Consider the following 20320-nt stretch of genomic DNA (forward strand, 5'->3'; position numbering starts at 1 on the left):
CTTCGGCGCCCGCCGCCTCCCAACCCCCGCGGCCCAGGGGCCTCTGAACCTCCTGCGGGCCTAGGCGCAGCGAAACTTGAGCGCCCAACTTGCCCGGCACCTGTCCGGTGCCCAAACCCAGCAGAAGCCAAGGAGGCGCGGTCGAGCGGAGCGCCTCAGCCCCTCCCCTTCGCACTACCGAGGCCCCCCCTTTGACCCCACGCCAAGCCCTCGACCTTCCTGAGAGAGCAGACAAGCCACAGGCAGGCACACAGACAGACACACAGACACTCGCACGCACCCACGCCAGGGGAGACAGCTGGCCTGCGCAAGCTCCTCAGCCAGAGCTAGAGCGCCTGGGAGAGGCGGGGGCAAGACGAACGGGCCGGCGGCTGGCTGTCAGGAGATACAGAGGCAGAAATACATGAAGATTCCGAGACAGACTCCAAGACGGCAAGAGGAGATACACACACACACACACACACACACACACACACACACACTTGAGTGTGGTCTTTGGAAATACTTGTGTTCGTAGTTGCTGGCTTGAGCCCAACTTTAATACGACCCATGGACTGCGGCCCATCAGGCTCCTCTGTCCGTGGCATTTCCCAGGCGAGGATACTGGAGTGGGTTACCATTTCCTTCTCCGGCGGGATCTTCCCGACCCAGGGATCAAACCCCAGTCTCCTGTGCGCGGATGCCTTGCCATCTGAACCAGGACATTGCTAATTCCCTAGGCAAAATACAAAGAATAGAGCTCGTGTTCTACTAAATGGAAAGATGATTTCAGAAACAGAAGCTGTCCTTTGTTGGTATCTGTGAATCTTTATGTAGTTTTCGTTGATTTTTACTGTTAAGGCTAAGTGAACAAGGCAAGAGAGAAACCCCAGAATTGAAAAGCAATGGACGGTTTTGAAAGAAACATGTGCAGGTGAAGCTCTCTTCCTTTTTGAGAGATGGTTAAATGCAAAATCTTGATTCAACACATATGACTTTTGTGCACTTTCTTTCAAATCTCCATGACGAAACCCTAAGGCAGTCCAGGAAGAAAGGAGTAGAGGGGCAGACAAAAAGAGCAACCTTTCCCCTTGGTGCCATCTCAACCAGCTGCTTAGTTCCTTCATCTCAAGGACTATCATCTGGGCTTCTCTGGTTTGTCTGATTCTTGTTTCGGGGACCGTTTCTCGTCACAAGGCTGTCAACAGTGGGGGTGGGGGTGTGTGTGTGGGGGGGGGGAGCCCTTCTTTCCATTCCACATGAGACCCAGTGGACAATCCAGGCCCTGCCCACTGCATTGAGTGTGCAGCAACAATATCAACGGTAATGCCGGTGAACAATGCGTATTCCTGGAATCCACTCCGTTGACTACTGACTGTGTGTGGTGGTGGTCTGGAACCTAGACCTGGAAGCTTTCTGGATGATTGCAAATGACACCAAAGTCTGAGGACGATGGAAGATTGCCGGGGTCCTGCCCCGGCTGATCCAGGGTATTCGAAGCGGGGACGGTGTCGGCGACCTATTTATTTATTTAAATATTTTATCAAAGATATAAAGAGTAATAGGATGAGGATAGCTCAGTAGGAAAATTCAGTGGAGAAAAGAGGCTGAGTGGCTTGGTTTACGCGGGAGACCAATAAAACTTCAAGACAAGAAGTTTGCACCACTTACGTAGGCCGCAGGCGTCCTTCCGTTCTCCCGAAGGAGAGGAGACACTGAGGCCTCCCCGGTCGGATCTTAGAAGCCCAGGCATAATTAGTAAGCATGGTGGGTTCCGCGCTCCAGATGGAGACTCAACCAGAGTGAGAGAGAGAGCGACATGGGGAGACCAGTATTTTGAGAAACTGATCCCAATTCTTTATTTTCCATGGTCTACTTTTATACACTGAGATGTTATGCAAAAGTCACATGGGGACAGCAGTCCTGACTTTCATTAAAGTCAGGTGCTTCACACAAATGTATACAGAGGTCTTAGGGGTGTTACATCATCTTCTGGCCAGGGGGCCCTGCTGACAATTTACGACCCTCTCCTTGTGACAGCGGTCAGTCAATCAGGACACTTATTTCTCCAGGGCTGATTATTCTCAAAACAGACGCCACCCAAATAAAGTTACATTCCTACAGGGTGAGGGTGTAGTGGGTTTTAGTTAAGGAAAGAATTTACTTAGCCTAAGGTCTAACGTGATTAATATCAAAGGTTAATTCTATATATTCATTAATGTGTGTAAGGGCAGGGGATATGGAGACTTAGCAACAAACATTGGCTCAACAAATGAAAAACCCTTCACCAACACAATTTCTAATTAGCCCATTATACTTATACTAATAGTTTTCTAACTTTTCTAAGGAACCTGTTTTTAGAAGGTTTAAAGCATCTTGTGCCTCTCACGGTTGGGAGGCTGTGAGCGATCACATGTGGCCGGACAAGCCTGTCAGGCAGGCCAGAGAACCTTCAGAGGAGTTTGTAGGTTAAAACACTCTTATCACGCCCAGGAATTATTATAAACTGGAGCTCTAAGTTAACTCCTTCTCCAAAAGAGGTGGTGGGGGACAGCCCCCCGTAAAGTCAGAGGTGTAGGTGAGCACAAAGTAGTAAAGTAGGCAGGCTCTGGTTATGGGGGTAGATGCTCGAGGATTTCCAGGGGGACTCCTGAGGCTCGATCCCGCCTTTGCGTATGTCGAGCCTCCTTCCTCATGACCTTTGCCATGGGCGGAGTACCTCACTCTGGCCCCCAACAGAAGATCTTCACATTTCTGCAAGAGCCACACACCTCCAGAAGGAACCACAAGACTTGCCTGAAATGGTCAAGGTATAAGTCTTGGACTCAACGTTGGAAGGTCTCCACCTTTGCTATGGAAGTCAAACGATCTTTCTTTGCAATGAAAATGGAGCATACTGAACGTTCACATGCTTCTAGAGCATTTGAAAAGCCCTAACTTGTAGAAATCTGCTGTACGAGTTCCTTGAAAGCAAGAACCTCTATGCATGGATATGTCTTCATGCCTTAGATTGTGCCTCGAATATAGTGTACACATCAACCCAGGAAAGGAAAGAATTGACTCGCCAAATATACACAGAGATCAAAAGTGCCGAGCCAAGTGACCCCTTGAGGCTTCCAAGAGCTTTTCTGTCTTTCACACACTAAGTAAATACTGAGCACCTACGATGAGCTAGGAGGCATGTAATAAGTTTCAGGGAATAGAAGGCGGAGAGAAGAAGACACAGAGTTCCTGCTTTCACTGAGACGACTCTAATGATACATGACAGGCAGATCCTTTGAGAACCTATAGAGGGGCCTCTTCCCTCACCACAAAACCTGGGTGTCAGGGAAGGCTTTCCAGAGGCACCATTTCGTTGAGGTCCATAGGTTGAACCTAGGTAAACCAGGGTTGAGATGCAGGAAGAATTTCAGGCAGGGAAAATAGCATCTTGGAAGGCTATGTGACCAGGGAAACTTAGGACATTCAAGAAACGAAAAATGCCCTATGGGATGGAAGCCAAAGAGTGCAGAGGGCATTCCAGGCAAAAGACATCAGAGAAGAACGTGAGGAGCAAGCCTGAAGGGAAGTGGTCGTATCTTCAATATGCTGGGAAAATACGAGAGCCGTTGGAGCAGGGAGGTGACAGCATTGCATCTGCATTTCCAAAAGGTCATCTTGCTCCACATCACTAATGATTGGAGAGGCTCAACTCCAAACTCCAAGGAGGGACCACTTCACATGAGTCCGATTGGGCCTCACTGCGATGTCTGTCAATAACCAAAGCTGGAGAAGATGTGGAGCAAAGGGAACTCTCCTCCACGGTGAGTAGGAATGGGCGTGGGTAGAGCCGGTATGGAAAAGATTATGGAGGTTCCCGAAGGAACTAAAAGTGGAAGTAGATTATGGTTCAGCAGTCCGACTCCCAGGCATAGATCCACCCACAGTATAATTGAACAAGATAGATGCCCCGTTTGGGCACATCTATCTGTGCGTGCGCGCGCACATGCGCATGCGCGATGGCCTGCGAGGCAGGGGGTGGGGGGGGGGTGCTGGGGATCTGGCTTGAGTCGGTGCAAGCCCCGGGATTGCCTGAGGCAAGCCAAAGGAGCCCCAGATGGAGACGGGACTGCCGGTCGTCGGGTGTCCTGGAAGCCGAATGCGAATGCGGAGGGGCTCGCGGGCCGCGCGGAGGCAACCCAGGTCTGCAGCGCGAGTCGGGGCCCCGGCCACCCGCTCCCCGCGGCCCGGGAGGGGCTGGGGCTGCGGGGGGGATCCAAGAATCGGGACGCGCGGCGGGGGCTAAAGGACCTCTTCTGGTAGGCAAAAAGCCTCGAGCACCCGGGATTCCCAGGTGGTCTCCCATCCAAGATCCTAACCAGGCCCGACCCTGCTTAGCTTCCGAGATCAGACGAGATCGGGCGCCTTCAGGCTGATAGGGCCTGAGACGGTGGCGGTTGGCTCGGGGCGCCCTAAGAGCCTTGCGCTTCGCCTCCCTTTCGCTCTGCCCTGCAGGTCGGGCCAACGGGCCACACCTCTCGTCGCGGGGCGTGCTGTACTTGAGCCGCACGATCCGCGACCGGACTCCAGCCTGCTGACGCCGGCCCGCCCCCCCGAACACCGCCAACACCAGAGCAGCAAGCGCCTGGCCGGGCCCGGGGGCCCGAGGGGCTTCCAGGACCCCCCATTGACCGGGAGGGCCTGCGTGCGTGCGTGCGCGCGGGGCCTGGGGGCTGGGCTGAGGGGTGTGGAGGTCTCGGCACCCTCCCACCCGCGGCCACTCCAGACCCGGCCGCGCTCGCTGAGCAGGGCCTCCCCCCGATCCCATTCGCTGCTCAGGCCCGCGCGGCCCCGGAGGTGTCGGTCTTCGGCGCCCGCCGCCTCCCAACCCCCGCGGCCCAGGGGCCTCTGAACCTCCTGCGGGCCTAGGTGCAGCGAAACTTGAGCGCCCAACTTGCGCGGCACCTGTCCGGTGCCCAAACCCACCAGAAGCCAGGAAGGCGCGGTCGAGCGGAGCGCCTCAGCCCCTCCCCTTCGCACTACCGAGGCCCCCCCTTTGCCCCCACGCCAAGCCCTCGACCTTCCTGAGAGAGCAGACGAGCCACAGGCAGGCACACAGACAGACACACAGACACTCGCACGCACCCACGCCAAGGGAGACAGCTGGCCTGCGCAAGCTCCTCAGCCAGAACCAGAGCGCCTGGGAGAGGCCGGGGCCAGACGAACGCCGGCGGCTGGCTGTCAGGAGATACAGAGGCAGAAATACATGAAGATTCCGAGACAGACTCCAAGACGGCAAGAGGAGATACAGACACACACACACACACACACACACACACTTGAGTGTGGTCTTTGGAATTACTTCTGTTCGTAGTTGCTGGCTTGAGCCCAACTTTGATACGACCCATGGACTGCGGCCCATCAGGCTCCTCTGTCCGTGGCATTTCCCAGGCGAGGATACTGGAGTGGGTTGCCATTTCCTTCTACGGGAGGCATCTTCCGGACCCAGGGATCGAACCCCAATCTCCTGGGTGGGGATACCTTGCCATCTGAACCAGGACATTGCTAATTCCCTAGGCAAAATACAAAGAATAGAGCTCGTGTTCTACTAAATGGAAAGATGATTTCAGAAACAGAAGCTGTCCTTTTTGGTATCTGTGAATCTTTATGTAGTTTTCGTTGATTTTTACTATTAAGGCTAAGTGAACAAGGCAAGAGAGAAACCCTAGAATTGAAAAGCAATGGACGTTTTTGAAAGAAACATGTGCAGGTGAAGCTCTCTTCCTTTTTGAGAGATGGTTAAATTCAAAATCTTGATACAACACATATGACTTTTGTGCACTTTCTTTCAAATCTCCATGACGAAGCCCTAAGGTGTCCAGGAAGAAAGGAGTAGAGGGGCAGACAAAAAGAGCAACCTTTCCCCTTGGTGCCATCTCAACCAGCTGCTTAGTTCCTTCATCTCAAGGACTATCATCTGGGCTTCTCTGCTTTGTCTGATTCTTGTTTCGGGGACCGTTTCTCGTCACAAGGCTGTCAACAGTGGGGGTGGGGGGGTCTGTGTGGGGGTGGGGAGCCCTTCTTTCCATTCCACATGAGACCCAGTGGACAATCCAGGCCCTGCCCACTGCATTGAGTGTGCAGCAACAATATCAACGGTAATGCCGGTGAACAATGCGTATTCCTGGAATCCACTCCGTTGACTACTGACTGTGTGTGGTGGTGGTCTGGAACCTAGACCTGGAAGCTTTCTGGATGATTGCAAATGACACCAAAGTCTGAGGACGATGGAAGATTGCCGGGGTCCTGCCCCGGCTGATCCAGGGTATTCGAAGCGGGGACGGTGTCGGCGACCTATTTATTTATTTAAATATTTTATCAAAGATATAAAGAGTAATAGGATGAGGATAGCTCAGTAGGAAAATTCAGTGGAGAAAAGAGGCTGAGTGGCTTGGTTTACGCGGGAGACCAATAAAACTTCAAGACAAGAAGTTTGCACCACTTACGTAGGCCGCAGGCATCCTTCCGTTCTCCCGAAGGAGAGGAGACACTGAGGCCTCCCCGGTCGGATCTTAGAAGCCCAGGCATAATTAGTAAGCATGGTGGGTTCCGCGCTCCAGATGGAGACTCAACCAGAGTGAGAGAGAGAGCGACATGGGGAGACCAGTATTTTGAGAAACTGATCCCAATTCTTTATTTTCCATGGTCTACTTTTATACACTGAGATGTTATGCAAAAGTCACATGGGGACAGCAGTCCTGACTTTCATTAAAGTCAGGTGCTTCACACAAATGTATACAGAGGTCTTAGGGGTGTTACATCATCTTCTGGCCAGGGGGCCCTGCTGACAATTTACGACCCTCTCCTTGTGACAGCGGTCAGTCAATCAGGACACTTATTTCTCCAGGGCTGATTATTCTCAAAACAGACGCCACCCAAATAAAGTTACATTCCTACAGGGTGAGGGTGTAGTGGGTTTTAGTTAAGGAAAGAATTTACTTAGCCTAAGGTCTAACGTGATTAATATCAAAGGTTAATTCTATATATTCATTAATGTGTGTAAGGGCAGGGGATATGGAGACTTAGCAACAAACATTGGCTCAACAAATGAAAAACCCTTCACCAACACAATTTCTAATTAGCCCATTATACTTATACTAATAGTTTTCTAACTTTTCTAAGGAACCTGTTTTTAGAAGGTTTAAAGCATCTTGTGCCTCTCACGGTTGGGAGGCTGTGAGCGATCACATGTGGCCGGACAAGCCTGTCAGGCAGGCCAGAGAACCTTCAGAGGAGTTTGTAGGTTAAAACACTCTTATCACGCCCAGGAATTATTATAAACTGGAGCTCTAAGTTAACTCCTTCTCCAAAAGAGGTGGTGGGGGACAGCCCCCCGTAAAGTCAGAGGTGTAGGTGAGCACAAAGTAGTAAAGTAGGCAGGCTCTGGTTATGGGGGTAGATGCTCGAGGATTTCCAGGGGGACTCCTGAGGCTCGATCCCGCCTTTGCGTATGTCGAGCCTCCTTCCTCATGACCTTTGCCATGGGCGGAGTACCTCACTCTGGCCCCCAACAGAAGATCTTCACATTTCTGCAAGAGCCACACACCTCCAGAAGGAACCACAAGACTTGCCTGAAATGGTCAAGGTATAAGTCTTGGACTCAACGTTGGAAGGTCTCCACCTTTGCTATGGAAGTCAAACGATCTTTCTTTGAAATGAAAATGGAGCATACTGAACGTTCACATGCTTCTAGAGCATTTGAAAAGCCCTAACTTGTAGAAATCTGCTGTACGAGTTCCTTGAAAGCAAGAACCTCTATGCATGGATATGTCTTCATGCCTTAGATTGTGCCTCGAATATAGTGTACACATCAACCCAGGAAAGGAAAGAATTGACTCGCCAAATATACACAGAGATCAAAAGTGCCGAGCCAAGTGACCCCTTGAGGCTTCCAAGAGCTTTTCTGTCTTTCACACACTAAGTAAATACTGAGCACCTACGATGAGCTAGGAGGCATGTAATAAGTTTCAGGGAATAGAAGGCGGAGAGAAGAAGACACAGAGTTCCTGCTTTCACTGAGACGACTCTAATGATACATGACAGGCAGATCCTTTGAGAACCTATAGAGGGGCCTCTTCCCTCACCACAAAACCTGGGTGTCAGGGAAGGCTTTCCAGAGGCACCATTTCGTTGAGGTCCATAGGTTGAACCTAGGTAAACCAGGGTTGAGATGCAGGAAGAATTTCAGGCAGGGAAAATAGCATCTTGGAAGGCTATGTGACCAGGGAAACTTAGGACATTCAAGAAACGAAAAATGCCCTATGGGATGGAAGCCAAAGAGTGCAGAGGGCATTCCAGGCAAAAGACATCAGAGAAGAACGTGAGGAGCAAGCCTGAAGGGAAGTGGTCGTATCTTCAATATGCTGGGAAAATACGAGAGCCGTTGGAGCAGGGAGGTGACAGCATTGCATCTGCATTTCCAAAAGGTCATCTTGCTCCACATCACTAATGATTGGAGAGGCTCAACTCCAAACTCCAAGGAGGGACCACTTCACATGAGTCCGATTGGGCCTCACTGCGATGTCTGTCAATAACCAAAGCTGGAGAAGATGTGGAGCAAAGGGAACTCTCCTCCACGGTGAGTAGGAATGGGCGTGGGTAGAGCCGGTATGGAAAAGATTATGGAGGTTCCCGAAGGAACTAAAAGTGGAAGTAGATTATGGTTCAGCAGTCCGACTCCCAGGCATAGATACACCCACAGTATAATTGAACAAGATAGATGCCCCGTTTGGGCACATCTATCTGTGCGTGCGCGCGCACATGCGCATGCGTGATGGCCTGCGAGGCAGGGGGTGGGGGGGGGTGCTGGGGATCTGGCTTGAGTCGGTGCAAGCCCCGGGATTGCCTGAGGCAAGCCAAAGGAGCCCCAGATGGAGACGGGACTGCCGGTCGTCGGGTGTCCTGGAAGCCGAATGCGAATGCGGAGGGGCTCGCGGGCCGCGCGGAGGCAACCCAGGTCTGCAGCGCGAGTCGGGGCCCCGGCCACCCGCTCCCCGCGGCCCGGGAGGGGCTGGGGCTGCGGGGGGGATCCAAGAATCGGGACGCGCGGCGGGGGCTAAAGGACCTCTTCTGGTAGGCAAAAAGCCTCGAGCACCCGGGATTCCCAGGTGGTCTCCCATCCAAGATCCTAACCAGGCCCGACCCTGCTTAGCTTCCGAGATCAGACGAGATCGGGCGCCTTCAGGCTGATAGGGCCTGAGACGGTGGCGGTTGGCTCGGGGCGCCCTAAGAGCCTTGCGCTTCGCCTCCCTTTCGCTCTGCCCTGCAGGTCGGGCCAACGGGCCACACCTCTCGTCGCGGGGCGTGCTGTACTTGAGCCGCACGACCCGCGACCGGACTCCAGCCTGCTGACGCCGGCCCGCCCCCCCGAACACCGCCAACACCAGAGCAGCAAGCGCCTGGCCGGGCCCGGGGGCCCGAGGGGCTTCCAGGACCCCCCATTGACCGGGAGGGCGTGCGTGCGTGCGTGCGCGCGGGGCCTGGGGGCTGGGCTGAGGGGTGTGGAGGTCTCGGCGCCCTCCCACCCGCGGCCACTCCAGACCTGGCCGCGCTCGCTGAGCGGGGCCTCCCCCCGATCCCATGCGCTGCTCAGGCCCGCGCGGCCCCGGAGGTGTCGGTCTTCGGCGCCCGCCGCCTCCCAACCCCCGCGGCCCAGGGGCCTCTGAACCTCCTGCGGGCCTAGGCGCAGCGAAACTTGAGCGCCCAACTTGCGCGGCACCTGTCCGGTGCCCAAACCCAGCAGAAGCCAGGAAGGCGCGGTCGAGCGGAGCGCCTCAGCCCCTCCCCTTCGCACTACCGAGGCCCCCCCTTTGCCCCCACGCCAAGCCCTCGACCTTCCTGAGAGAGCAGACGAGCCACAGGCAGGCACACAGACAGACACACAGACACTCGCACGCACCCACGCCAAGGGAGACAGCTGGCCTGCGCAAGCTCCTCAGCCAGAGCCAGAGCGCCTGGGAGAGGCCGGGGCCAGACGAACGCGCCGGCGGCTGGCTGTCAGGAGATACAGAGGCAGAAATACATGAAGATTCCGAGACAGACTCCAAGACGGCAAGAGGAGATACAGACACACACACACACACACACACACACACACACTTGAGTGTGGTCTTTGGAATTACTTCTGTTCGTAGTTGCTGGGTTGAGCCCAACTTTGATACGACCCATGGACTGCGGCCCATCAGGCTCCTCTGTCCGTGGCATTTCCCAGGCGAGGATACTGGAGTGGGTTGCCATTTCCTTCTACGGGAGGCATCTTCCGGACCCAGGGATCGAACCCCAATCTCCTGGGTGGGGATACCTTGCCATCTGAACCAGGACATTGCTAATTCCCTAGGCAAAATACAAAGAATAGAGCTCGTGTTCTACTAAATGGAAAGATGATTTCAGAAACAGAAGCTGTCCTTTTTGGTATCTGTGAATCTTTATGTAGTTTTCGTTGATTTTTACTATTAAGGCTAAGTGAACAAGGCAAGAGAGAAACCCTAGAATTGAAAAGCAATGGACGTTTTTGAAAGAAACATGTGCAGGTGAAGCTCTCTTCCTTTTTGAGAGATGGTTAAATTCAAAATCTTGATACAACACATATGACTTTTGTGCACTTTCTTTCAAATCTCCATGACGAAGCCCTAAGGTGTCCAGGAAGAAAGGAGTAGAGGGGCAGACAAAAAGAGCAACCTTTCCCCTTGGTGCCATCTCAACCAGCTGCTTAGTTCCTTCATCTCAAGGACTATCATCTGGGCTTCTCTGGTTTGTCTGATTCTTGTTTCGGGGACCGTTTCTCGTCACAAGGCTGTCAACAGTGGGGGTGGGGGTGTGTGTGTGGGGGGGGGGAGCCCTTCTTTCCATTCCACATGAGACCCAGTGGACAATCCAGGCCCTGCCCACTGCATTGAGTGTGCAGCAACAATATCAACGGTAATGCGGGTGAACAACACGTATTCCTGGAATCCACTCCGTTGGCTACTGACTGTGTGTGGTGGTGGTCTGGAACCTAGACCTGGAAGCTTTCTGGATGATTGCAAATGACACCAAAGTCTGAGGACGATGGAAGATCTTCACATTTCTGCAAGAGCCACACACCTCCAGAAGGAACCACAAGACTTGCCTGAAATGGTCAAGGTATAAGTCTTGGACTCAACGTTGGAAGGTCTCCACCTTTGCTATGGAAGTCAAACGATCTTTCTTTGAAATGAAAATGGAGCATACTGAACGTTCACATGCTTCTAGAGCATTTGAAAAGCCCTAACTTGTAGAAATCTGCTGTACGAGTTCCTTGAAAGCAAGAACCTCTATGTATGGATATGTCTTCATGCCTTAGATTGTGCCTCGAATATAGTGTACACATCAACCCAGGAAAGGAAAGAATTGACTCGCCAAATAGACACAGAGATCAAAAGTGCCGAGCCAAGTGACCCCTTGAGGCTTCCAAGAGCTTTTCTGTCTTTCACACACTAAGTAAATACTGAGCACCTACGATGAGCTAGGAGGCATGTAATAAGTTTCAGGGAATAGAAGGCGGAGAGAAGAAGACACAGAGTTCCTGCTTTCACTGAGACGACTCTAATGATACATCACAGGCAGATCCTTTGAGAACCTATAGAGGGGCCTCTTCCCTCACCACAAAACCTGGGTGTCAGGGAAGGCTTTCCAGAGGCACCATTTCGTTGAGGTCCATAGGTTGAACCTAGGTAAACCAGGGTTGAGATGCAGGAAGAATTTCAGGCAGGGAAAATAGCATCTTGGAAGGCTATGTGACCAGGGAAACTTAGGACATTCAAGAAACGAAAAATGCCCTATGGGATGGAAGCCAAAGAGTGCAGAGGGCATTCCAGGCAAAAGACATCAGAGAAGAACGTGAGGAGCAAGCCTGAAGGGAAGTGGTCGTATCTTCAATATGCTGGGAAAATACGAGAGCCGTTGGAGCAGGGAGGTGACAGCATTGCATCTGCATTTCCAAAAGGTCATCTTGCTCCACATCACTAATGATTGGAGAGGCTCAACTCCAAACTCCAAGGAGGGACCACTTCACATGAGTCCGATTGGGCCTCACTGCGATGTCTGTCAATAACCAGTGCTGGAGAAGATGTGGAGCAAAGGGAACTCTCCTCCACGGTGAGTAGGAATGGGCGTGGGTAGAGCCGGTATGGAAAAGAATATGGAGGTTCCCGAAGGAACTAAAAGTGGAAGTAGCGTATGGTTCAGCAGTCCGACTCCCAGGCATAGATACACCCACGGTATAAGTGAACAAGATAGATGCCCCGTTTGGGCACATCTATCTGTGCGTGCGTGCGCACATGCGCATGCGCGATGGCCTGCGAGGCAGGGGGTGGGGCGGGGGCTGGGGCTCTGGCTGGAGTCCGTGCAAGCCCCGGGATTGCCTGAGGCAAGCCAAAGGAGCCCCAGATGGAGACGGGACTGCCGGTCGTCGGGTGTCCTGGAAGCCGAATGCGAATGCGGAGGGGCTCGCGGGCCGCGCGGAGGCAACCCAGGTCTGCAGCGGGAGTCGGGGCCCCGGCCAGCCGCTCCCCGCGGCCCGGGAGGGGCTGGGGCTGCGGGGGGGATCCAAGAATCGGGACGCGCGGCGGGGGCTAAAGGACCTCTTCTGGTAGGCAAAAAGCCTCGAGCACCCGGGATTCCCAGGTGGTCTCCCATCCAAGATCCTAACCAGGCCCGACCCTGCTTAGCTTCCGAGATCAGACGAGATCGGGCGCCTTCAGGCTGATAGGGCCGGAGCCGGAGGCGGTTGGCGCGGGGCGCCCTAAGAGCCTTGGGCTTCGCCTCCCTTTCGCTCTGCCCTGCAGGTCGGGCCAACGGGCCGCACCTCTCGTCGCGGGGGCGTGCTGTACTTGAGCCGCAAGACCGGCGACCGGACTCCGGCCTGCTGACGCCGGCCCGCCCCCCGAACACCGCCAATACCAGACCAGCAAGCGCCTGGCCGGGCCCGGGGGCCCGAGGGTCTTCCAGGAGCCCCCATTGACCGGGAGGGCGTGCGTGCGTGCGTGCGCGCGGGGCCTGGGGGCTGGGCTGAGGGGTGCGGAGGTCTCGGCGCCCTCCCACCCGCGGCAACTCCAGACCCGGCCGCGCTGGCTGAGCGGGGCCTCCCCCGGATCCCATTCGCTGCTCAGGCCCGCGCGGCCCCGGAGGTGTCGGTCTTCGGCGCCCGCCGCCTCCCAACCCCCGCGGCCCAGGGGCCTCTGAACCTCCTGCGGGCCTAGGCGCAGCGAAACTTGAGCGCCCAACTTGCCCGGCACCTGTCCGGTGCCCAAACCCAGCAGAAGCCAGGGAGGCGCGGTCGACCGGAGCGCCTCAGCCCCTCCCCTTCGCACTACCGAGGCCCCCCCTTTGACCCCACGCCAAGCCCTCGACCTTCCTGAGAGAGCAGACGAGCCACAGGCAGGCACACAGACAGACACACAGACACTCGCACGCACCCACGCCAAGGGAGACAGCTGGCCTGCGCAAGCTCCTGAGCCAGAGCCAGAGCGCCTGGGAGAGGCGGGGGCAAGACGAACGGGCCGGCGGCTGGCTGTCAGGAGATACAGAGGCAGAAATACATGAAGATTCCGAGACAGACTCCAAGACGGCAAGAGGAGATACACACACACACACACACACGCACACACACACACACACTTGAGTGTGGTCTTTGGAAATACTTGTGTTCGTAGTTGCTGGGTTGAGCCCAACTTTAATACAACCCATGGACTGCGGCCCCTCAGGCTCCTCTCTCCGTGGCATTTCCCAGGCGAGGATACTGGGAGTGGGTTGCCATTTCCTTCTCCGGCGGGATCTTCCCGACCCAGGGATCAAACCCCAGTCTCCTGCGCACGGATGCCTTGCCATCTGAACCAGGACATTGCTAATTCCCTAGGCAAAATACAAAGAATAGAGCTCGTGTTCTACTAAATGGAAAGATGATTTCAAAAACAGAAGCTGTCCTTTGTTGGTATCTTTGAATCTTTATGTAGTTTTCGTTGATTTTTACTGTTAAGGCTAACTGAACAAGGCAAGAGAGAAACCCAGAATTGAAAAGCAATTGACGGTTTTGAAAGAAACATGTGCAGGTGAAGCTCTCTTCCTTTTTGAGAGATGGTTAAATGCAAAATCTTGATTCAACACATATGACTTTTGTGCACTTTCTTTCAAATCTCCATGACAAAACCCTAAGGCGTCCAGGAAGAAAGGAGTAGAGGGGCAGACAAAAAGAGCAACCTTTCCCCTTGGTGCCATCGCAACCAGCTGCTTAGTTCCTTCATCTCAAGGACTATCATCTGGGCTTCTCTGGTTTGTCTGATTCTTGTTTCGGGGACCGTTTCTCGTCACAAGGCTGTCAACAGTGGGGGTGGGGGTGTGTGTGTGTGGGGGGGGGAGCCCTTCTTTCCATTCCACATGAGACCCAGTGGACAATCCAGGCCCTGCCCACTGCATTGAGTGTGCAGCAACAATATCAACGGTAATGCGGGTGAACAACACGTATTCCTGGAATCCACTCCGTTGGCTACTGACTGTGTGTGGTGGTGGTCTGGAACCTAGACCTGGAAGCTTTCTGGATGATTGCAAATGACACCAAAGTCTGAGGACGATGGAAGATCTTCACATTTCTGCAAGAGCCACACACCTCCAGAAGGAACCACAAGACTTGCCTGAAATGGTCAAGGTATAAGTCTTGGACTCAACGTTGGAAGGTCTCCACCTTTGCTATGGAAGTCAAACGATCTTTCTTTGAAATGAAAATGGAGCATACTGAACGTTCACATGCTTCTAGAGCATTTGAAAAGCCCTAACTTGTAGAAATCTGCTGTACGAGTTCCTTGAAAGCAAGAACCTCTATGTATGGATATGTCTTCATGCCTTAGATTGTGCCTCGAATATAGTGTACACATCAACCCAGGAAAGGAAAGAATTGACTCGCCAAATAGACAAAGAGATCAAAAGTGCCGAGCCAAGTGACCCCTTGAGGCGTCCAAGAGCTTTTCTGTCTTTCACACACTAAGTAAATACTGAGCACCTACGATGAGCTAGGAGGCATGTAATAAGTTTCAGGGAATAGAAGGCGGAGAGAAGAAGACACAGAGTTCCTGCTTTCACTGAGACGACTCTAATGATACATCACAGGCAGATCCTTTGAGAACCTATAGAGGGGCCTCTTCCCTCACCACAAAACCTGGGTGTCAGGGAAGGCTTTCCAGAGGCACCATTTCGTTGAGGTCCATAGGTTGAACCTAGGTAAACCAGGGTTGAGATGCAGGAAGAATTTCAGGCAGGGAAAATAGCATCTTGGAAGGCTAGGTGACCAGGGAAACTTAGGACATTCAAGAAACGAAAAATGCCCTATGGGATGGAAGCCAAAGAGTGCAGAGGGCATTCCAGGCAAAAGACATCAGAGAAGAACGTGAGGAGCAAGCCTGAAGGGAAGTGGTCGTATCTTCAATATGCTGGGAAAATACGAGAGCCGTTGGAGCAGGGAGGTGACAGCATTGCATCTGCATTTCCAAAAGGTCATCTTGCTCCACATCACTAATGATTGGAGAGGCTCAACTCCAAACTCCAAGGAGGGACCACTTCACATGAGTCCGATTGGGCCTCACTGCGATGTCTGTCAATAACCAGTGCTGGAGAAGATGTGGAGCAAAGGGAACTCTCCTCCACGGTGAGTAGGAATGGGCATGGGTAGAGCCGGTATGGAAAAGAATATGGAGGTTCCCGAAGGAACTAAAAGTGGAAGTAGCGTATGGTTCAGCAGTCCGACTCCCAGGCATAGATACACCCACGGTATAAGTGAACAAGATAGATGCCCCGTTTGGGCACATCTATCTGTGCGTGCGTGCGCACATGCGCATGCGCGATGGCCTGCGAGGCAGGGGGTGGGGCGGGGGCTGGGGCTCTGGCTGGAGTCCGTGCAAGCCCCGGGATTGCCTGAGGCAAGCCAAAGGTGCCCCAGATGGAGACGGGACTGCCGGTCGTCGGGTGTCCTGCAAGCCGAATGCGAATGCGGAGGGGCTCGCGGGCCGCGCGGAGGCAACCCAGGTCTGCAGCGGGAGTCGGGGCCCCGGCCAGCCGCTCCCCGCGGCCCGGGAGGGGCTGGGGCTGCGGGGGGGGATCCAAGAATCGGGACGCGCGGCGGGGGCTAAAGGACCTCTTCTGGTAGGCAAAAAGCCTCGAGCACCCGGGATTCCCAGGTGGTCTCCCATCCAAGATCCTAACCAGGCCCGACCCTGCTTAGCTTCCGAGATCAGACGAGATCGGGCGCCTTCAGGCTGATAGGGCCGGAGCCGGAGGCGGTTGGCGCGGGGCGCCCTAAGAGCCTTGGGCTTCGCCTCCCTTTCGCTCTGCCCTGCAGGTCGGGCCAACGGGCCGCACCTCTCGTCGGGGGGCGTGCTGTACTTGAGCCGCAAGACCGGCGACCGGACTCCGGCCTGCTGACGCCGGCCCGCCCCCCGAACACCGCCAATACCAGACCAGCAAGCGCCTGGCCGGGCCCGGGGGCCCGAGGGTCTTCCAGGAGCCCCCATTGACCGGGAGGGCGTGCGTGCGTGCGTGCGCGCGGGGCCTGGGGGCTGGGCTGAGGGGTGCGGAGGTCTCGGCGCCCTCCCACCCGCGGCAACTCCAGACCCGGCCGCGCTGGCTGAGCGGGGCCTCCCCCGGATCCCATTCGCTGCTCAGGCCCGCGCGGCCCCGGATGTGTCGGTCTTCGGCGCCCGCCGCCTCCCAACCCCCGCGGCCCAGGGGCCTCTGAAGCTCCTGCGGGCCTAGGCGCAGCGAAACTTGAGCGCCCAACTTGCCCGGCACCTGTCCGGTGCCCAAACCCAGCAGAAGCCAGGGAGGCGCGGTCGACCGGAGCGCCTCAGCCCCTCCCCTTCGCACTACCGAGGCCCCCCCTTTGACCCCACGCCAAGCCCTCGACCTTCCTGAGAGAGCAGACGAGCCACAGGCAGGCACACAGACAGACACACAGACACTCGCACGCACCCACGCCAAGGGAGACAGCTGGCCTGCGCAAGCTCCTGAGCCAGAGCCAGAGCGCCTGGGAGAGGCGGGGGCAAGACGAACGGGCCGGCGGCTGGCTGTCAGGAGATACAGAGGCAGAAATACATGAAGATTCCGAGACAGACTCCAAGACGGCAAGAGGAGATACACACACACACACACACACGCACACACACACACACTTGAGTGTGGTCTTTGGAAATACTTGTGTTCGTAGTTGCTGGGTTGAGCCCAACTTTAATACAACCCATGGACTGCGGCCCCTCAGGCTCCTCTCTCCGTGGCATTTCCCAGGCGAGGATACTGGGAGTGGGTCGCCATTTCCTTCTCCGGCGGGATCTTCCCGACCCAGGGATCAAACCCCAGTCTCCTGCGCACGGATGCCTTGCCATCTGAACCAGGACATTGCTAATTCCCTAGGCAAAATACAAAGAATAGAGCTCGTGTTCTACTAAATGGAAAGATGATTTCAAAAACAGAAGCTGTCCTTTGTTGGTATCTTTGAATCTTTATGTAGTTTTCGTTGATTTTTACTGTTAAGGCTAACTGAACAAGGCAAGAGAGAAACGCCAGAATTGAAAAGCAATTGACGGTTTTGAAAGAAACATGTGCAGGTGAAGCTCTCTTCCTTTTTGAGAGATGGTTAAATGCAAAATCTTGATTCAACACATATGACTTTTGTGCACTTTCTTTCAAATCTCCATGACAAAACCCTAAGGCGTCCAGGAAGAAAGGAGTAGAGGGGCAGACAAAAAGAGCAACCTTTCCCCTTGGTGCCATCGCAACCAGCTGCTTAGTTCCTTCATCTCAAGGACTATCATCTGGGCTTCTCTGGTTTGTCTGATTCTTGTTTCGGGGACCGTTTCTCGTCACAAGGCTGTCAACAGTGGGGGTGGGGGTGTGTGTGTGTGGGGGGGGGAGCCCTTCTTTCCATTCCACATGAGACCCAGTGGACAATCCAGGCCCTGCCCACTGCATTGAGTGTGCAGCAACAATATCAACGGTAATGCGGGTGAACAACACGTATTCCTGGAATCCACTCCGTTGGCTACTGACTGTGTGTGGTGGTGGTCTGGAACCTAGACCTGGAAGCTTTCTGGATGATTGCAAATGACACCAAAGTCTGAGGACGATGGAAGATCTTCACATTTCTGCAAGAGCCACACACCTCCAGAAGGAACCACAAGACTTGCCTGAAATGGTCAAGGTATAAGTCTTGGACTCAACGTTGGAAGGTCTCCACCTTTGCTATGGAAGTCAAACGATCTTTCTTTGAAATGAAAATGGAGCATACTGAACGTTCACATGCTTCTAGAGCATTTGAAAAGCCCTAACTTGTAGAAATCTGCTGTACGAGTTCCTTGAAAGCAAGAACCTCTATGTATGGATATGTCTTCATGCCTTAGATTGTGCCTCGAATATAGTGTACACATCAACCCAGGAAAGGAAAGAATTGACTCGCCAAATAGACAAAGAGATCAAAAGTGCCGAGCCAAGTGACCCCTTGAGGCGTCCAAGAGCTTTTCTGTCTTTCACACACTAAGTAAATACTGAGCACCTACGATGAGCTAGGAGGCATGTAATAAGTTTCAGGGAATAGAAGGCGGAGAGAAGAAGACACAGAGTTCCTGCTTTCACTGAGACGACTCTAATGATACATCACAGGCAGATCCTTTGAGAACCTATAGAGGGGCCTCTTCCCTCACCACAAAACCTGGGTGTCAGGGAAGGCTTTCCAGAGGCACCATTTCGTTGAGGTCCATAGGTTGAACCTAGGTAAACCAGGGTTGAGATGCAGGAAGAATTTCAGGCAGGGAAAATAGCATCTTGGAAGGCTAGGTGACCAGGGAAACTTAGGACATTCAAGAAACGAAAAATGCCCTATGGGATGGAAGCCAAAGAGTGCAGAGGGCATTCCAGGCAAAAGACATCAGAGAAGAACGTGAGGAGCAAGCCTGAAGGGAAGTGGTCGTATCTTCAATATGCTGGGAAAATACGAGAGCCGTTGGAGCAGGGAGGTGACAGCATTGCATCTGCATTTCCAAAAGGTCATCTTGCTCCACATCACTAATGATTGGAGAGGCTCAACTCCAAACTCCAAGGAGGGACCACTTCACATGAGTCCGATTGGGCCTCACTGCGATGTCTGTCAATAACCAGTGCTGGAGAAGATGTGGAGCAAAGGGAACTCTCCTCCACGGTGAGTAGGAATGGGCATGGGTAGAGCCGGTATGGAAAAGAATATGGAGGTTCCCGAAGGAACTAAAAGTGGAAGTAGCGTATGGTTCAGCAGTCCGACTCCCAGGCATAGATACACCCACGGTATAAGTGAACAAGATAGATGCCCCGTTTGGGCACATCTATCTGTGCGTGCGTGCGCACATGCGCATGCGCGATGGCCTGCGAGGCAGGGGGTGGGGCGGGGGCTGGGGCTCTGGCTGGAGTCCGTGCAAGCCCCGGGATTGCCTGAGGCAAGCCAAAGGAGCCCCAGATGGAGACGGGACTGCCGGTCGTCGGGTGTCCTGGAAGCCGAATGCGAATGCGGAGGGGCTGGCGGGCCGCGCGGAGGCAACCCAGGTCTGCAGCGGGAGTCGGGGCCCCGGCCAGCCGCTCCCCGCGGCCTGGGAGGGGCTGGGGCTGCGGGGGGGATCCAAGAATCGGGACGCGCGGCGGGGGCTAAAGGACCTCTTCTGGTAGGCAAAAAGCCTCGAGCACCCGGGATTCCCAGGTGGTCTCCCATCCAAGATCCTAACCAGGCCCGACCCTGCTTAGCTTCCGAGATCAGACGAGATCGGGCGCCTTCAGGCTGATAGGGCCGGAGCCGGAGGCGGTTGGCGCGGGGCGCCCTAAGAGCCTTGGGCTTCGCCTCCCTTTCACTCTGCCCTGCAGGTCGGGCCAACGGGCCGCACCTCTCGTCGGGGGGCGTGCTGTACTTGAGCCGCAAGACCGGCGACCGGACTCCGGCCTGCTGACGCCGGCCCGCCCCCCGAACACCGCCAATACCAGACCAGCAAGCGCCTGGCCGGGCCCGGGGGCCCGAGGGTCTTCCAGGAGCCCCCATTGACCGGGAGGGCGTGCGTGCGTGCGTGCGCGCGGGGCCTGGGGGCTGGGCTGAGGGGTGCGGAGGTCTCGGCGCCCTCCCACCCGCGGCCACTCCAGACCCGGCCGCGCTGGCTGAGCGGGGCCTCCCCCGGATCCCATTCGCTGCTCAGGCCCGCGCGGCCCCGGAGGTGTCGGTCTTCGGCGCCCGCCGCCTCCCAACCCCCGCGGCCCAGGGGCCTCTGAAGCCTCCTGCGGGCCTAGGCGCAGCGAA

The 20320-nt window shown here is 54.8% G+C and overlaps 1 protein-coding gene and 5 pseudogenes across 11 annotated transcripts in view; all 6 read right to left on the reverse strand.

Moving 5' to 3' along the window:
* Positions 1 to 20320, reverse strand: part of LOC109578038 (liprin-alpha-1-like) — a 392515-nt gene that overhangs the window by 317624 nt on the left and 54571 nt on the right. The gene's annotated exons all lie outside the window — the stretch shown is intronic.
* On the reverse strand, positions 4288 to 4407 carry LOC139182052 (5S ribosomal RNA; annotated as a pseudogene).
* On the reverse strand, positions 9101 to 9220 carry LOC139182053 (5S ribosomal RNA; annotated as a pseudogene).
* LOC139182063 (5S ribosomal RNA) lies at positions 12636 to 12755 on the reverse strand (annotated as a pseudogene).
* Positions 16175 to 16294, reverse strand: LOC139182064 (5S ribosomal RNA; annotated as a pseudogene).
* Positions 19711 to 19830, reverse strand: LOC139182065 (5S ribosomal RNA; annotated as a pseudogene).

This window comes from Bos indicus, unplaced genomic scaffold (assembly GCF_029378745.1).
Source record: "Bos indicus isolate NIAB-ARS_2022 breed Sahiwal x Tharparkar unplaced genomic scaffold, NIAB-ARS_B.indTharparkar_mat_pri_1.0 scaffold_70, whole genome shotgun sequence".
Classification (NCBI taxonomy): Eukaryota; Metazoa; Chordata; class Mammalia; order Artiodactyla; family Bovidae; genus Bos; species Bos indicus.